This window comes from Cupressus sempervirens, chromosome 11 (assembly GCF_028749045.1).
Source record: "Cupressus sempervirens isolate cs-2001-9-10 chromosome 11, ASM2874904v1, whole genome shotgun sequence".
NCBI lineage: Eukaryota > Viridiplantae > Streptophyta > Pinopsida > Cupressales > Cupressaceae > Cupressus > Cupressus sempervirens.
This window is the reverse complement of record NC_143128.1, coordinates 543,367,084-543,383,095: the sequence shown is the minus strand read 5'-3', so window position 1 is coordinate 543,383,095 and position 16,012 is coordinate 543,367,084.

The window sequence follows — 16,012 nt, the reverse complement described above, 5'->3', positions numbered from 1 at the left end:
ATTCTTCATATTTAGTAGCTCAAACTAGAATGTTAGAAGCAATTCCAAAAATGATAACAACAAAAGATAATAAACTCTTAAATGAAAAATTTACAAGACAAGAAATAAAAGAGGTCCTCTTCCAACTCAATCTGGAAAAATCTTCTAGCCCAGATGGTTTTCAACCTTTTTTCTTCCAAAAATATTGGGAAATAGAAGGACAGGATCTCTGGAGAGCTGTAAACACAACTAGGAACTTGGATTCCCTCCTGGCTGAAATTAACAACATTTTCTTAGTGTTAATTCCCCAAAAAATCTAATTATAAGGAACCAGATGAGTTTAGACCCATAGCATTATGCAACACCATTTATACTTGGATATTATCTAAAGCTTTAGCTAATAGATAAAAAAATTCCTCCCTAAAATTATATTAGAGGAACAAAGAGGTTTTGTCCCAAACAAGTCAATTTTTTATGGCATTATCATCATTCACGATTTAATCCATTCTATTCAAATAAACAAGGAATCGTGTATGTTAATGAAATTAGATATCAAAAACCCTATGAAAAAGTAGATTGGAGATTTCTTTGCAAAACACTAGAATCCTTTGGCTTCTCAAGTTAATGGATCAATTTGATTTTCAACTGCATTTATACTCCTAAACTATCCTTTCTCATTAATGGGTCAGCAGAAGATTTCTTTAGTACCTCTAAAGGAATTAGACAAGGTGACCCAATACCCCCTTTTCTCTTCATTATAATGGCTGAAGCATTTGGAAGATCCATTATAAAAGCCCAATAAGAAAGTAAAATTAAAGGAATAAAAGTTAGATAAGGAGTTACAAATATTACCCATCAACAATTTGTAGATGATATGACACTACTAGGTGAGAGTTTAATGGAAGAAGCGTATAACATCAAAAAAATAATTAAGAATTATGTGGAAGCCTCATGACAAATGGTAAATGGAATCAGAGATCTACTTTCTCAACACTAGAGAAAAAATGGAGAAAGACATATGTAATGGGCTACAAAAAAGGATCATTCCCTTGTAAATACCTTGGAATCTAAATTGAGAAAGGAATAAGGGATTGTAATGCTTGGGACACAATTTTAGAAAGTAGATAAGTCGATAGGTAGTTGGAAAGGGAGATGGTTAACTAAAGCAAGTAGGATGACAATGATAAAATTAGTACTATCATCTATTCCCTACCTATCACTTGTCCTTCATTCCCATGCCTAAAGGTATAAAGAGTAAATTAGATTCAAAACTTAGGAAACTCTTTTGGCAAGGTACTAGAGAAAAGAAAAAAAAGCATTAATTAAATGGGACAATATTTGCAAACTAAAAAAAAATACAAAGGATTAGGTATAAAAAAATTTAAATGTAAAAATGAAGCTTTGGGCACTAAACTAATTTGGACAATATTTAATGAATATAACAAAAAATGGGCTAAAATCCTCTAGCATAAGTATCTAAGCAATAACTACCCAGCTACATTGTTTAGAAATAATAATCCTCTAAAAGTATCTCAAATCTAGAATTTTAAGATGAATGGTCATCCATTAATTTCTAAATATCTAATGTGGGACATAGGGTTGGGTCAAGAAGCTTTATTCTAGGTAGATTCATGGGATGACCTCCCTCCGCAAGACAATTCTAATATGCCAATCAATATTAAAAATATATATCTAGTCATTGGGGAATATACTTAAGTGATTACAAAATCATTAAAGATGGTGAATGACAATACAAACCTCTAGATAATACACCCTTGTCAGAAGGAGAAAAAATCATAATTAAGCAATTCCTAAATAACAGACAAACTAATCATAAAGAACGAGGAGACAAATTGATATGGGGTGCTTTAAAGGATGGAAATTATAGAGTTAGAATAGGATATGAGACTATCATTAACTCACAAAATTGGGATAAGATGGAGATTCCCCTAAATATATGTTGGGCCCCTTCCTGTCTACCTAAAGCAGTAATCTTCTTGTAGGTAGCCTTATAAAAGAAAATCTTAACTTCAGATAAATTCACCAAAATGGGGTATGAAGGTCCTTCAAGATGTCCTCTTTGTAAAAACACATCATAATCTTGAGAGCATCTTATTTTTTCTTGTCCTTATGTAAAGTATTGTTGGTTTTGGTTAAGCAAGAAATTAAATTGGTCCTAAGATTTCCCTAGTAACATGTTAGATTTCTTAAAAAGCTATCTTTAATACGATAATTCTAAAATTTATAAGATTCTATGGAAAGTCTCCCCATCAATTCTACTCTGAGAAATTCAAAAAGAAAGGAACAAAAGAATCTTTTGAGACCAAAAATTAGGATAATATTATCTTCTCAACAAGGTTGAAGCATGTATAGTTGAAGTAGAGAACAATAATCTAAGGAATAACTATAAAGAGGAAGGGTCATTTTCATATTGGGGTGCAAAGATGCGCAGAAATTGGAAAAACCTTATAAACCCTCCATTGTTATACTCTAAAAAATAATCAAAAGATTAAACTATAAATGGGAACCTCCGCTAACTCGGTGGGCTAAGTTAAATTTTGACAAGGCCTCAAGAGGTAACCCAAGTATAACAAGTCTAGGTTGTATCATCTTTTACAATAAAGGAGCTTGCTTAGCCAAAAGGGTCAAACCTTTGGGAGTTATCTAAAATAATTTAGCTAAGTTAGAAGTTGTAGCTAAGGGTCTTAGACTAAGTGTAGACCTTTGAATAAAGAATCTGATTATTGAATGGGACTCTCAAATTATCCTCAGTGCATTAAGAAATAAGTCAACCCCTAATTGGTCCCTTAACTCAAAACTAGAATATATAACCTACCCTTATTGGATCATTTTGATGGTACTATTATCAAACATATATATCAAGAAGTAAATAAAGCATCTAATGAGCTATCCAATAAAGGAGAAAATGACTCAAATATTAAACAATTCTTTTCTCAAAACTTTTAAGGATCCTTTCCTTCAAGGCTAAGTTGGTAGAGACACTCCCATAACCCTTCTCTTAAGCCTTCATATTTAGTCTATAAAAGATATTAAGTCATTTTAGGAATGATCATAATCTCCTAAAATTCCAAGGAATTTATTTATATTATTTAAATACAAAGCACTAGGTAAATGAAATAATTAGTTTTGCATTACTTAGTTATGGAATTTTTCATTCATCCTACATTATACACATCATTAAACTAACAATGTAATCTTAGTCAAGCTTTAATGCAAGACTTATAAGTGAAGATTCAAAGGAATAAGGATCTTCAAACTCCATTCATAAAGCTTCAAAGTCGACTCCACAAAAATATAATATGTTCTATTATTGATGTTCATATATTGGCCTTGAGGCCTTTTACCTAACAAAAATTTAAAAATCCTTCATGCATATGGTTAATTATTTAACATAAAAATGAAATCCTTGACAACATATACCAAATAGTAAATGCACGCACACACACACACACACACACACACATTTACTTCATTAACAACAACAAACTTCTTTTGTGAATGTCATAATTGATGCAATGCTAACAATCACTAAAAATAGTAAAAATGTTTTAGACCCTAAGATTACATAAACTTTATATAAGACATAAATTTATAATATATTAATATATTAATCTATTAAATCAAATAAAATGGGTTTATAATAGTGTACCAACTTGAACAATGTCTCTTTAATAAAAAATGTGCAGAAAAATTATCCTCCATCTCTAAACTATATAGATAATATTCAAACAAAGAAGAGATCCCCTTTATAAATGTTAAAGTAAAAGGTTAATTTAATTTCATTTAGTAAGTTAACTTTACTCCCTTCTTAATATTTCACTTTATGCACATTGCATTTCCATTTAATAATTAATAAGTAATTATTAAATGCCATTTACCTTTTAGGGTTTTGATCAAATGTAAATTCATTCATTTTTTTTTGCACAAGCAAATACAATTTTCTTGTTTGTTGAGAAAACCCTTCTCTATTTGCTTTTCTTTCTTCCTTGTAACAAGTTATTTGCATGCAGGATATCCAAGGTCTGTGAATTTGTTCATCATCAAATCCTACACAGTATCAAAGTACAGGGAATTGGTTGGAGTCCCTCAAGTCCTTTGAACCTTTTTCCATGTAGGCTTGGATTATCAACATTGTATGTAGTGGGTGCAAATCCCACATGATAAATGGTTGTATATGGATCCATTGTGTGGGGAGGTATTGGCGTAGCAACTATATCCTCGTTGAGACCCCTCCTCACCATCACTATGTGCTTTTTATGTGATAGCAAAATCTATAATAAATTCATTTGAATGTGCAAAATGATTACATTTATTTGTGATATTTGAGTTTCAAATTTAAATATTGATATGAAATGTTCAAGAATATCATACTTAATTAGGACGTTTTCAGTGAAAGATGAATTCTTATTGAATGTAGACAATTGACCATTTCATACTTGCATATCCAATTCAATTTTGATTTCTGTGGATTTGGTCTTTTATAATTTTTTTATTATTTATTTTTAGGTCCATTGGGGAGCCTTACACCATTTGTTGATAATGAGGTACTATTTAAAGATGAAGTTATTGTATGTAGAAGTGCAAAAGAATTTGGGAGAAAGTACATATGATAGGCCATAAATATCTTTTTGTTTTTTTAAGTTTCCACTTGAGAGACCAATAACTACTCACATGTACTTATAACGTAAGTACATGTGTACTTTAGGATCACTCACATGAAGTGGTTTTTATAAACATATATATTAAAATAATGATTAATTATCTTTATTTGTGCAAGTATATTTGTATGTTAATCACATGAGGACCACTAGTGGTTCATTTATTTATTTTTGATCAACTACTTATTTATGATTGAACATGTATTGGGAAGTAAATAATTAATTTTTGGTCTAGTTATATATGTATTGACTTAGAGGGTTATTAGTTTGGGGGGCTCATTGTAGCAAAAAGTGAATTGATATTGGACTCTTACTTGCTATTGGTCCCTTTCCCCTAAATAATAAATATTTAGTATTCATAATTTTTCTTTAATCTATCACTATATATATTGTGAACCTCTATTAGGTCACTAGTGTCTAATATTAGTCGATACTCTTTTTTACGACTTATAGACCTATATGCATATAACACCTTTGGAGTGCGTTGTTATTGGTGAAAAACCAAAACCTTAGTTTTAAGTACTTAAGTTGCTTCTAAAAATAACTAAAAATAAATTGACAAATTCCAACATCGTTTGGTCCCTATGTGGTTGCTAAGCTTATTTTGGCTAGTAGTCATTGCAACTATTTTAGCAACAATATGTGGAGCTGGTGGCCCCATGGTTGCTGATGTTTTTTGCTTATTTCTTCGAAGACATCTAAAATAGAGTGTTTAAATAAAAATCCTAGTGATAAATTTTGTAGATACATTTTTGAAAAAAAAAAGGAGACAATAAAAAATAGGAACAAATTATGTGCAATCATGTGTCTTTTTTCTCAATAAGCACCAACTACTTATTCTAGCCCCCTGCTTATTTTAAAACTTATTTTTAATTTTTAAGCACTAGGTGCTCAAAAAAATAATAGGGATAGATTCTAATCCTATAATTAAAAAGTGGCATGGGAATACTACTACCGCTTAAATTTAAGCACAATTATTCTTAAGCAGTTGCATGTGAACATGGGGTAAATATTGTTGCTTAGCTTAATTTTGTTAGCAACAACTGCTCATTTTTGTGTAGTACAATTTGTGGAGTGGGTGCCCCATGGATTGTAATATTTGTTGCTTAATTTTAAGCAAAGTTTTAACTATTATTTTCAAATCAAATTTTTAATCATTTTTGTTGCAAATAATTTTGATACTAAATTGTAGACAAATAAAAAGGTAATGAAAACTATATGATGAAGACATGTTTCATTTTTTCCAATAAGTAGTGTTGGAAATATTCAGGACTAACAAAGTTGCTGAGAGGGGAGGGGTGAATCAGTAAGCTTAAAATTTAAACCAATTCAGCATAATAAAAAATTTACCATTAATTCATCTACTTTACTGTATGCATGAAAAAGATTAACACACTGATTTGGTGACCCAGAAACCTTTCAAATTGAAAGTAAAACTGGGGTGGGAATGATGCCCACGAAACTTCAATACTGTAGTATAAAGTTGGCCGGTTAAGGCTTACAATGATCACTTCTGGTGATCTGCCCTGTTAGGAGCAAGTAGGACTGCTAGATCCACCTTGTTAGAGGATTTACAAACATACAATGAAGTATGCACTCTGTTAGGAGATTTTACAAAAGACTGTTAAGTCTACCCTATTAAAGGATTTACAAAACTGATTCACCTGTTAGGATGAAGCAGTGGATCTGCTTGCAACTGGTTTGCTGATTAGATATTATGTATTGATCACTTGATATGATGGATATACCTTTGTTGCTCCTTGATAACCTTGTTGAATACTCCGCTTTTGATTCTCTTTCAATTCGTTCTTACTTCACTGTTACTTCTCTTCATCATATCTATATGTTTTTGCAAATGGCACAATACATTACATATATACCATTCCAATATTTACAGCAACAAGGTCGGCCAAATACAAGTGGACAAAACATTACTGAGTTGGCCAGATAGTAGAAAACTCAGGTTCCTCAAACTCACTCGGTGACCTTCTGACACTCGGCATCCACTACATTACACGGCATCGTCATGTACTCGGTAGAGGTAGGGGCTCTGTCCATACTAATCACTCTGAGTGGCTTGGGACTTGGTAACCACTGGTGACTCGGTAAATATTGTGTCACTCGGTAGAAACTAACTCCTTTGATTCACTTGGTAAGCACTGTATACTTCCTTTACCTTTCTGTCTTGGTAATCATTGAAGCCTTCATTTACCTTCCTGACTCGGTAAATACTAAATCTTTCGTTTACCTTCCTGACTCGGTAAACACTAAATCCATTGTTTACCTTTCTGACTCGGTAAACATTAAAACCTTCGTTTACTTTCTTGACTCAGTAAACACCAAAAACCTTCATTTACCTTTCTGACTCGGTAAACACTAAAACCTTTGTTTACCTTCCTGACTCGGTAAATACTGCTGAACATACTTGGTAACCAACGAATGCTCGGTATGAACTGTAAACTGAGTGATGAACTCGGTAAGCATTTAGAATCAAATAAGTGTTGTAACTAATGACAAATGTATCATTATTCCAACAATCTCCCCCTTTGGCATTAGTGACAAAAACACTTATGAGCCAAAATTTATATACAAGATCTGACAAACTGATTTGATTCTGTTGTACTGAATATACATGGGCTACCTTACATATAACTCCCCCATACAATATACACAAGGTTTTTACATGAGTTATATGACTTTATTTTTTATTACTTTATTACCTTCTCCCCTTTTGTGTCTGATTTTATTCTATATATTACTTTCTCCCCCTTTTTGACAATAATGCCAAAGAAAAAAAATGTATTTACATGGAGACACCAAAATGTGTGATAAACTCAGAATGTACCTGAAGAATTAGTTGCAGAGTTTTATCCCAATTGTCTTGCAGGATTTTACATGTGGAGAGAGCAACTTGAACTTCTGCAGAAAGTTCAATCACATGGTCTGCAACAGAGAAATTATTGTCATGGATCAATGTTTTTGAATATGCAATGTGCTTCTGCATTGTGTTCATGACAGGAAGGATCATATTCTGGATGTCAATCAGAGTAGACCTGATCCTTGCTTCCTCTCTCAGTAATTCTGCCTGTTTCTCTGACAAAAATTTGATTCTCAGATGATGGGATGAACTTGCACTGTGGTCAGATTGCAGCATTTGGACACTGACCTTCATATCCGCATCAATTTTATTCAAATTTTCTTTTACTTCCTTTGTATACTCGGTAACATCACAAAGTTTTGCAAAAAGTGAGGTTACATTATTAAAAGAATTTTCAATGTCAGACAAAATTGAGGTTAATTCAACCTGTTTTAATGCAATATGCTGAGCAATGTGCTCAAGCACATTATTGTCAAATTTCTTCTCTGCCTTCTCTATTAATTTTTCTTGTCCTGTGATATCCTCATTGAATTTATTCACCACTTCTTCTAGTTGTAACAAAATATGTTGAGATGAATCAACTTCAACACCTATAGCCTATGTTATTATATTTTTAGCACTTTCAATAATGCTATACTCCTGGTCTCTTTCATGCCTGAGCTATTTTTGCCTAGCCTTCTGCTCTAATAGCTGACTGATCATTCTCATTTCATCAACTGATGCAGTATCTAGATCTATCTTAGGAATGACAATGTCCTTATCCAGATCTATTTCTTCATCTACTGCCTTACTGGAAAACATGTATCTCTTAGGTTTTTCTGCAGTGACTGCACCTTTGCCCTTTGAAATTGAAACAATAGTTGATGATGCTGGACTGACTGTCAAAACTGGAATGGGACCAACTAAAGGCAAACTAAGAGAAGTGTTGGTTGTATCAAAACTTGATGTACTTCCCAAAAATGATGTACTACTCAAAAATGATGTACATACTGTTATTTTTACAGTTGGAGAACTGATTGGAGCAAAAATTGGGGCCAATGTGGCTGAGGAAGATAAAATTGGTAAGAAACTGGGAAGACTTACTCTACAAGCTGCAGGTGGAAGAGATATACTCGGTGAAGTAGCTGCTGCAGTGGATGACTCGGTGGCTGATGATGTGCTTGGAAGCTCGGTAACTGAAGATGTGACTGCTAGCTCAGTAGATGAAGTGCTTGGCACTTGCATTGCAGAAACCTGGAGCTAAGAGGAGACAGGTGGAGATTGATCAATTGATGAGGCTATTGAGCTCACAATCTCACTAGTAGAGGCTGCTTCTTCCTCCATTTCTCTTTCAGCTTCTTCTTCCTCAATTTCTTTTCTAGCTTCTTCTTCAACTTCTAACATTATTGATTGCAATTCTTCTGGTATTTCTTCAATTTCATCACCCTCATCATCATCATCATTATCATCATTGTTGTCATTGTCCGTGATTTCAACAGTATCCTCACTGGGTTTGTGTAGATGATAGATGTTTTTCCACATGTTTGTAGCATCATTTACCACATGCTCAATATCTTTGACAAGTATCAAACAAGTGTGGAATCTAATCATCATATTGCCTTCATGATCTTTCAGAGATTTCTTCACTTCAGCATTAGAGAGATTTGGCAGGAGATTCCTCAGGGTCTACTCATAAATGTCTTTGACAGTTTTTGTTGCAGCTTCCCATCTTGGTTGCAATCTTTCCAATAGCTCTTTGGAGATCTGAGAGGCTATCTGGTTCGGGGAGTATTTCCATTTTCCCATTTTGTTCAGTACCAGATCCTCAATCTGCATTTTCTCCTGTTCTATTCTGGTTTTGAACTTTAATGCTTTGAAGTTTGTGAAGCTACCTCCTTCATCTAATTTCTTTAGTCTTGCTTCAAAGGTGAGTGGAGGCTTAACAAATACAGGTTCCTTCTTTCCCTATCTTGTTCTCCTGGAGAATACTGCAGTGGTTTGTTTTGTAGGTTTGGTGACAGTCACCTTACCTTTCTTTCATTGAGGCTCTTCTTCTTCTTCTTCCTTTTCTTCATCTTCTCCTCTCCCTTTTGTTATCATGAGAGGTCCAGTATCGGCTTTTAGCTTTTCTATCTTTCTCCTGCCTTTAGAGATTGATTGAGGAAGCTTGATTTCAAGCTCTATTCTAACCTTTGCCTCTTCATAGGTTCCAAATGCAGGCAACTTGGGATCCACTGGTTCATTTACCAGTGCCTCAATGATATCTCTGGCATCATCAATATTTAGCTCATAGGGCAATGGTTTTACCCATGCCACTCAGGGTTTGACTGCCTGAATGTAGACTCTGTCACAGTCAACCATGAAACAAACATCATCCTTATACTCTTCAACAAGTTTTGGAGGTATCCTGAACCTGTTGTTCATCCTTTCCTTGAAATCTTCAAAATAATTATCCATTACCTTATCAAAATTCATACCCATTTCTGCTATGAATTCATTTATTTGATACAAAATTGGAGTATCTTTCCTCCATAAAACTGCACCCTTAGATGGAAAGAATTTATGTACATAGAAAAATAAACAAACTAGCAAAGAGCCAAATTTACAAGGGTTTGTCTTTGTAGTCCTTATGCTATCCATGTTTTTATTCAATTGTTTTAATAGCACATCAGCTAGGTCAAACTCCATATTTTTCTTTACAATCTTATATGCCAAATCTACAGCCTCACAGGGTACACTATTCAGCCTGCTGGAACTATACAGTTTGTATGCAATAACACAAATACCAAATTTTAGTTCTATATCTGAAACATTGTTGAGCTTTAAACCTCTACCATCCCATTCAGCTTGGGTTAATTTCTGGAGGTCATCTCGACCTAGGGTTTTGGTGGTTTTGGCTTTGGTCAACATTGGTAAGCCCGTGATCTTGTGGATCATCTTCTTTGTTATGAGGATGGGTTGTTCTAACCACAATTGTCCATTATGCACATGGCTTAAGATATACCTTACCCATTTTACTTGGAAACTCCTTGGCAGATGCGGGATATGGGTTAAACCTTTGGTTTCCAAATGTTTGAACTCGGGTTTTAGGGTTCCATCCACACATAACTCGGCTAGGGTACTATCCATATCTAGTGTCCCTATTTCTTGCATAGTACACTTTAAATGAGTACGAATATCATTGATTAAAAGTACCTTTGGAGGGATCTGTGATTGAGCTCCATGCGGGTCGAGTGATTCAGCGATGGCAGGAACAATTTTGAAATTGGGCGCCTTCCATTCGACTCCCTTCACAAGCATTTCAGAACCTTTCTTTGCCTTGTTTCCACTGGTGCTTGTGGATGCCATTGCTACTCGGTGAGAGAATGATTTCGTAACACAATTTCTTTGCTGGAAAATTGCTTCAAATCTCTTGAACTCGCTTGGATGCACTTGAAAATATATTTTCTCTGTGAACTCTGAATTCACGATGAAAAATGAGATCAAATTCTGCCCTTTTTGATCGAAATCCTATCATTAATGCTCGGGTACAAAGGTAGCTAAGAATTAGGGTTTTATAAATGGTCATCGACTTACTCTGTAAACCTTGCAACTTGGTGAACACACAAAACTTTCTTATCTTCCCGACGAAGCTCGGTAAAGTCTGAAAATCAACCTTACTCGGTAGATGCAACACTATGAATTATGACTTGTATCTGCAATACTGATTTATCATTTCCACTCCTTCTTTCTAGAACTACTTAGGATATGGCTTGAGGATGTAGTCCCTTATCCTTCTTGATGAGTCTAATTAGGAATGGTGGAGTCACCCATTCTTAGAGTGACATTTCCATCATTTGAATTTTCTTGCTCGGTAGACTTAGGAATCCACTGTTGTTTCATTTGCTTTCGAATATTATCAGCTCTAGTTTTCTTTTCATCTTCAACCTTTCCTATATTCATGCAATTCTTGGCTATATGACCAAGTTCAGTACAAGTATAGCATCTTATGGTTGTATCTTTCTTCCTTAGGTGATGCCTTCTATAGTTTGTTCCTATGTGTCCATATTCTCCACAATAGTGACATCTACACCAAGTATTGTAATCCCAACCAAATATTGCTTTGACAATTTGTTCTGCTGGATTGAGTGATTTTGATCTACATTTAGATGCCTTATGTCCTTGTTTCTTGCATTTGTGACACTTGCCTTCAAACTTTGGTTTCTCCTTGCATTCATTGGCTTTATGACCATGTTGATTGCAATTGAAACATTTGCCATTGAATTTACCTTTACCATTACTCCAACATTTGTTAGATGTATGAACTATCTTGCCACAATGATTACAAGTGGGTCTTTGATTCCTTTAGGTACCTTGTTTAGAAGATTCACCTTCTTCCTTGTATCCAAGACCAACTTTACCCTTTTTCTTATAAAAATTTTGCTCATTTTGCTGATTCAATTGACTCATGTCTGCTTGAGATTTCATCATCCTTTCATTGACTTGCTTTTCAATATTTAGATCATTTTCCAAGCTTTCATTGATTTTTCTCTCAGTTCTTAAGTCATTCTGTAGACTTTCATTTTGTGCTCTGAGAATCCTGATTTCTTCATTTGCATTGGATAGTTGATCTGCTAGATCTTCATGTTCAAGGGATTAATTTTGAGTTTCATGACTTCTATCTTCCAATTCTTCTTGTGCTTTGTTTCTTTGTTCCAAAACTTCACATAGCCTGATTGACTATATTTCTTGCTCTCTTTTAAGCTTTCTTACCTCTTCTTGCAGTGATCCATTCTTTTCTAGAAGTTCTTTGATTGCTTTGTCAGCTTCTTCTGTATTACTTGATGGTAAAAAATCTTCAATCCTTTCTTCAACATAAAAATGGTCATTTATTTGTCTTGCAAGTTCCTTTCTTCTTTTTAGGGATTGAGAAAGATGTTCATTTGCTTCTTTGAGTTGAACCATGGCCATCTCCAAATCTAGCTTCTCATTCTCAATAGTTTTGTCAAGTCTGAATATCTCCATTGTCCTTGATCTTTGCTCAGGCTGTCAAGCTCTGTCCTGAGAACCACAAAGCTCTGATACCAATTGTTGGAAATATTCAGGACTAACAAAGTTACTAAGAGGGGAGGGGTGAATCAGTAAGCTTAAAACTTAAACCAATTCAGCATAATAACAAATTTACCATTCATTCATCTACTTTACTGTATGCATGAAAAAGATTAACACACTAATTTGGTGACCCAGAAACCTTTCAAATTGAAAGTAAAACTGGGGTGGGAATGATGCCCACAAAACTTCAATACTGCAGTATAAAGTTGGCTAGTTAAGGCTTACAATGATCACTTCTGGTGATCTGCCCTGTTAGGAGCAAGTAGGACTGCTAGATCCACCTTGTTAGAGGATTTACAAACATAAATGAAGTATGCACTCTGTTAGGAGATTTTACAAAAGACTATTAAGTCTACCCTGTTAAAGGATTTACAAAACTGATTCACCTGTTAGGATGAAGCAGTGGATTTGCTTGCAACTGGTTTGCTGATTAGATCTTATGTACTGATCACTTGATGTGATGGATATACCTTTGCTGCTCCTTGATAACCTTGTTGAATACTCCGCTTCTGATTCTCTTTCAATTCGTTCTTACTTCACTGTTACTTCTCTTCATCATATCTATATGTTTTTGCAAATGGCACAATACATTACATATATACCATTCCAATATTTACAGCAACAAGGTCGGCCAAATACAAGTGGACAAAACATTACTGAGTCGGCCAGATAGTAGAAAACTCAGGTTCCTCAAACTCACTCGGTGACCTTCTGACACTCGGCATCCACTACATTACATGGCATCGTCATGTACTCTGTAGAGGTAGGGGCTCGGTCCATACTAATCACTCTGAGTGGCTTGGGACTTGGTAACCACTGGTGACTCAGTAAACATTGTGTCACTCGGTAGAAACTAACTCCTTCGATTCACTTGGTAAGCACTGTATACTTCCTTTACCTTTCTATCTTGGTAATCACTGAAGCCTTCATTTACCTTCCTGACTCGGTAAATACTAAATCCTTCGTTTACCTTCCTGACTCGGTAAACACTAAATCCTTCGTTTACCTTTCTGACTCGGTAAACATTAAAACCTTTGTTTACTTTCTTGACTCGGTAAACACCAAAAACCTTCGTTTACCTTTCTGAATCGGTAAACACTAAAACCTTTGCTTACCTGTATAACTCGATAAATACTGCTGAACATACTTGGTAACCAACGAATGCTCAATATGAACTGTAAACTGAGTGATGAACTCGGTAAGCATTTAGAATCAAATAAGTGTTGTAACTAATGACAAATGTATCATTATTCCAACAAGTAGTTGTTGCTTATTTCTATCCCCCTTCCCACAACTTATTTTTATTTTCTATAAAATAGCCACTCCACAAAAACAAGAAAGGATTTTTACCTTGTGTTCCCATGCAACTGCTTAAGTTTGTTTTGTACTTAAATTTAAGTAGTTAAATATCTTGATGGACATTTTAAATTATCTAAAAAGGATAATTTAAAATCTTTAGCTATTTTAGTGGATCAACTATTGTTTGGCAATTGAAAATAAGCTAGAGGAAAAGAGGAGGGGATAAAAATAAGTGGTGGCTATTGAATGCCAAAAACACAAGGCTCGAAAAAAATCTTTTTCTTCTCTTTTTTAATAGATTTTATTTCTAATTTTTATCTATAAAACTATTATTTAATTAATTAATTTAGATTTTAAATTTCCTTCTTAAAAAAACAATAAAATATATATATTCATTGGGCCACTAGCTTCATAATTATTTCCTAAAAATTATGAGCAGCCACTACTAACTAAAATAAGCTAAGCAATACTACTTTTATTTGTTCATATAGTTATTTGCTCAAGGTTTTTAATGTTTTAGTTCACTTGTAAATTTCTCACATCATTGTATCTTGTTTTGTGTATTTTGTTATTGTAAAAGATCCATCACCCATAATAATTTTGATGAGGGATTTATAGCTAATGAGTAATCATTTGAACATTGTTGTCAATTGTGCAATATATTTGATCATGTATAGAGAGAGTAAATTTCTCTATCAGTTACATATTCATGTTATGGGACTTTGTTGATAGACACACAGTTTTCAATTTGAAATTCAAGATGTGTTTGATTATATAATAACCCATGGTACTAGGCCATGAGCAATTTTTGACCAATTCAGCATTATATTTTTAATTTGTGTATCAATTACACATAATTACCAATATTTTAAGGTGTACATGTTTTTATGGGACAGGTCTTTTCCAAGTGACAAATTGTTGGGGCCTTAAGCTTCGCTATCTTTTTACAGGGCAGATCTTGCAAATTTTCTACTATTTAGTGAATTGTTACACATTATTTATAGGCCTTATCCATGTATGCTTCTCATGGCATGGCATTCTAGTACAAAAAGATTCCTAATTAAATTTTGAAAGAATTTTTTGGCTTACCATTCATTACTATTTTACAAAAATATTAGTTTACGCAAGGTTTGTGTTAGTTCTAATTTTTTCAATATAATACATGGTTTGCACACTGCCAAACTCATCCTAGGAAAACTTTGTCAATTTCATTATTTTGACTTTCTAAATAGGCAACGTCTATAGAGCCATGAAAATGCACTTCCATATGAAGGAGAGGACTTAGTCAATTTTTTAAAAAGTTAGAAAAAATAATGTAAAGGAAATGCATTTTCGTGGTTGTATAGCCACGAGCTTTTAAACATGTTATACAAAATTATCAGTTCGACATGGAGGATCTAAGACGAGAATCCATAAACTTGGGGATACCAATATTGTAGCGTAATTTACAAAAATACAATTCGTTGTCATGTATGCAAAAGCTAGAAAAGTAGATTTATTTCTACTTTAATTACCTTGAGAGAAGAGTCATCCAATTGGCTCAAACTATTGGGCACAAAATGGATTCAACAATTCCTAGTGATGAGTTGAAAATAACTATGCAACAATGTAAGATTAATGTGTTGCAAGGTGTGCACTCTTGGTCTCCTTGTGTTGTGTGGTGTGATGCATGGTTTTGAAACATGGCTTAACTGTCTTCCATGCTCTATAAGTCTAGTGGTTGTATCAAACATTAATAGGTTGATCTTTTGGTGCAGTGAAAACCAACAATCAATTGCAAAGTTTGGGTAATGGGTTCAAACCTCATGCTTGCTTTGGGTATATTGCTAGGGGTGTATTTTGTGTTTCATTGTTCTATGCAATGTTGTGCTTGGGTTTGTGACATGGCTTATCTACCTCCCATTTTCTATAATTCCAGTGCTTTTAGCAAACATTAATAGGTTGATCTTTTGGTGCAATGACAACTGAGTAGATGTAAAAGCTAGGGAAAAGCATTGTAAAATAATAATTTTAAACATGTACATCAATGATGAGATCAGCTATGCAAACTTTGACTATAGATATGAAAAATTTGAACATTGAGGAGGTTGCTATCAGAATCTAGGAA